Consider the following 4464-nt stretch of genomic DNA (forward strand, 5'->3'; position numbering starts at 1 on the left):
CTTGCAGTAATGTCACAGCTGACTCAAAACACCCAAATTCACAGACCCTTCTCCAAGACGGATCATATCCAAAGGCGGGTCAATGTATATAAAGTCCTGGCTCCTTTACCCCAATCTAGGACAGTTTTAGACCCATCAGAGTCAAGCTACCAAAGAAGAGGGGGGGCTGGTGTGTGGTAATTTATCAAAGACAATGATTATTCCGGATGGTGTGACATCAAAACTGCAATTAAACACAACTTTAATGATTACTTAAATGAAAATTTTAATTATAGTAAGATAAAGAAGAAATTAGTAATAAGCTTTGATCCAGGGCAGAGAAGTCTGGATATATGTCCTTTTAGTACATTTTGATTCTGTGTTATGTCAAGAGTCTAAACAAACAAGGAATAGGAAATTCCTTGTGACACATTATATACAGGTTTCAAAAGTTCTATAACTCAAGACAACTTAGACAGACATGAAAAAAAGTATGGCCTAGAAAACCCTGTTAGATAACACTAAAGGGGATTTAATTGGTAAAAAGACATTGATATAAAAAATGTATGTGAAGAGCTTGATTAAATTATTTCATGAAATGTGAGAATTTCTAAGTGTGAGAATTTCTAAAAATGTCTAAGAAATCTGAATTTCTTACATGGTATGTATGATTAATAAATGTAAGTAGATATTTTACTTTTATTCACAGCCTAACTTACATATTCAATTTATATATTCAATTGTGCTCACATGAAAACCTGAATTTCCTCGATGAGAAAATTGGGGAGACTTCTAACCCATTCTCCTTCCCCATACACGGACGTAAGCCCATAGACGTAGTTGTGAGTCAGTGATTTTTCCTAGGTAAAAAGAGAAAATAAAAAGAACATTGAACCCCCTATCATGATCTCTGTTAAACAACAACAACAACAACAACAAACAAAAACAGAACAAATAAAAAATATCCTTATTCTGGAGAATAAATGACAGAGATCTGATGCAATTCCAACCTAGAGAGGAGGGACCTAACTCACGTAGACTATGCAAGTTTGGCAGGCTTGGATCTGCCAAACACGTCTACTGGCAGCCCCTCAAAGAGCACGAACTGCCCAGATTTACCTCTACCCACGCAGGTCAACTCATTGGGCCATTTCCCTCATGTTCCTGCTATTGTTGAAAAGAAAATCTATTACGTCTTTTTTTTTTTTTAAGATTTTTATTTATTTATTTGACAGAGATCACAAGTAGGTGGAGAGACAGGCAGAGAAAAGGAGTTGGGGGGAAGCAGGCACCCCAAGGAGCAGAGAGCCCGATGTGGGGCTCGATCCCAGAACCCTGAGATCATGACTCGAACCGAAGGCAGAGGTCCAACCCACTGAGCCACCCAGGTGCCCCGAAAGTGTATTATGTCTTTTAAAACAAGACCCAGATGATGGTTAATCCTTAATTGTTTCTCCTGTTTTGCTCCTCACTCTACTTGAGCCCGCCTTCAGGTCTTGCACCAGAGTTTGATAGGGCTGGAACGGGCGTCTCAACATGCTTTAGAAGGGATGAAAAAAATTATGCCGCATTAGAAGACCACACTTTACAGTGCATAAACTTTTCTTTCGCTCCTGCCAGGCTGATGTGGTAAAATGTCAGTGCATTGCTGGGCTGAATTTCTCCAAAGTCTTGGAGGTGCCCACCTTGCTTACCTAATGTCTTTTATTAACTGACCTCGGATGCCCAGTGCCCCAGCATCAGGGTTGGAGAAGACCTCTTCAGTAAAGCATAGGAGATAGGTCTTTTTGAAAACATGAGTATGCTCATACCCTGTTCTTACCTGAGTACCTTAAACAGCTCCTGTTTAGAGTAAATCCTTTTCTGTGATACACAAAACTTCATCAAGCCTGCCTGTGTCCCTTCTGTTCTTCCTTCCTAACTCATAGTCTACAAGTCTACCAGGATGCATTCTCTTCTATACCTCTCTCTTCGCATGTATTAATCCCTAATTATCCATCAAGAACCAATTTTGCTTGTTTGTTTTTAAAAAGAATTATTTATTTACTGAACTGGGACAGATTAGATAACAACTAATTCTAAGTTTAGATCTTTTAACTAAATTTTGCGATATTTTCAAACACACCAGAAAAGAAAAGAAACAAAACAGAACCCCAAAACACCCAAAAATGACATTGTAACCGTTGTCCTAAGGTAAAATATAATCATTTTAAACTGTTGCAAGTATATGCACCCCAGGTTGAGAAATTGTTTATCTTAAACATGAAAACCTGTAATAAATTTAAATTAATTATATAAAGCATATTGCTTCTAGTTTCCCCCTTGCAAAGATCCCGAACAAATGTTCAAGTAACTAAGATACATCCGTCACAATACAATCCTGGATTATACGCCACAACCAGATGCTCCTTTAATTTTAAACTCATCGTCAGAGACCAAGAGAAAGTCATTCCATTTTACACAAAATTCACATGGAAGTCCCAAGAAAAACAAAAACGAAATCCTAGTACTGACAGTGATGTTCAGTACCCTGATGAAACAGTGGCCAAAATGCCACTGATCAAAAATAAAATAGTGGCTGTATATCATGGCAGTGAAATTCAGGAGGCTGTAATCCTTGGCATCAGATATCCAGTTTTTTTTTTTCAATTATATGAATGCACACTTCCTATATGACAAGAGTGGAGAAAGCGGATGGGCCTGTGTATGAAGGAAAGAGCTACCATTCACTGCACACCAGAGAACTGGCTTTAGTAGAGACTTTTTATAAGGTTAGGCAGAAACCTACAAATGATTATTAGCTGCTTGTGTCATTAACTCAGGTTGGAGGTGACTGAGTCCTAAGGTTCAACATATAAATTTAGGGGGAGAAATGTTGTTGGGTTAGGACTTATCTTTAAAGAAAATCACAAGACAGACAAGTATTAAGGTGACCATATGACCAGCCTGATCATACGCTCCAGTCAGAGCTCTGCCAATAGGCTGGGTAGAAATTGACAAGATTCAGACTGCTGTTTCTCATAAGGACCCAACAGAATGAATCTTTAATGACTCGAACTGTAGGTTCAAGGATCCAAAGAATGCAGTCATTTTAGTTAAAGTACTATCAGTAAAGTACTAGTCTGAACAGACGGCATTTTATTTTATTGTGAACACAAAAGGAAAAGAAGTTATAACCAGGATTGTATGCCTGTATTTCATTTACAGTGTTTGAGTTCTGACAGGCCTGTATAATGGAGGCGGAACTCAACTAAAAAAATATGCCAATCAAGTGTCAGATTTTTACCATAACTTTCCTAGAAAGGTGTTTTCCCCAGTATCTACAAATCACAAAGAAACATGAGCTGCGAATCTATAACTGTACATAAGTACTGTTCTGGAAAAAAAAAAATAGGAACAGATGACATTAGCATGACCAAGATGTTTGGTAAACAGTGAATTATGATTTTGAGATCATCAAAAAAAGGCTTTTTAAACAACTGTCCAGACTTCAATAATTTCTTCAGGTAGTAGACCGGTCCCAGTCTCACAGCAACTAGAACAAGAGCTTCAGTGAAGGACCCAGGGACCACTCCGCTGCTTGGGTCATCATTGATCGCTCTGCGCACCCCCTCCTGATCTTCCATGGACACCTGTTCATGCTCGACAGCTGCCATCATCCCTGCCTGCTCATTAATCATTTCTTCCAGCTTGTCCTGGTGAGCTTCTATTTCAAAGTCTTGTCCTTTGGGGTCCTCCCCAATATCAATGGAAAACATCACTGTCTTTGGAGTCATGGTAAACATCCTGTTGCTAAAACAAAACCTAATGTGTTCCATCCATGCCAGCAGCAAATGTGTATTTCCCACTGGACTCTCGGTCTCCTTTATAAACTCTTCTATTATCAGGCCCTGTCTTCCCCACATCGACATCAGTAGGAAGCCTCCATCCACCGTCTCAAAGAGGAGGCCCACTGTGGTGCCCAAAGTGACCTGCCCCAAGAAGCACTCCTCTTCATGCCTGTGGATCCCGGCAAAGTAGCCCATGATTGTGACCAGAAGGGCAGCCAGAAGGGTGGCCAGGAGCACCAGCAGCTCAGGGAGCATAACCATGGTGTGAATAGGGCCAAAGCCAGGACCTGGACTGGGGCCTCCAGAGCCGCCACCACCACCACCACCACTGCCTCCCCAGCCACTGCTGCCTCTGCTCCTTCATCAAGAACGAATTTAGTCATCTCTATTATCAGTCAAGCCTTGCCTGACCTCATCCACTGAAGCTGATCCTTCACACCACACCTAGGAGTCATCATTATTTCTGTAGTTATCACTTGGAATTGCAACATATGTTTATACAAGTAGCTTTCCTAATACAATATAAATTCTTTGGGTCTAAGAATTCAAACTTTTCCATTTTTGTACTCTGTATACCTATCATACTTGAGTAAGGCTTATTGATGCGATTGAGATGATTAGGGACATAGTAACCCCACTTCTTTTAAGGCGATGC

The 4464-nt window shown here is 40.1% G+C and overlaps 1 pseudogene; it reads right to left on the bottom strand.

Annotated features, from left to right (window-relative positions):
* Positions 1 to 725: 725 nt before the first annotated feature.
* Positions 726 to 4150, bottom strand: LOC116591866 (annotated as a pseudogene).
* Between the last annotated feature and the right edge of the window lie 314 nt (positions 4151 to 4464).

The sequence above is a fragment of the Mustela erminea genome, chromosome 1 (genome assembly GCF_009829155.1).
Source record: "Mustela erminea isolate mMusErm1 chromosome 1, mMusErm1.Pri, whole genome shotgun sequence".
Lineage (NCBI taxonomy): Eukaryota > Metazoa > Chordata > Mammalia > Carnivora > Mustelidae > Mustela > Mustela erminea.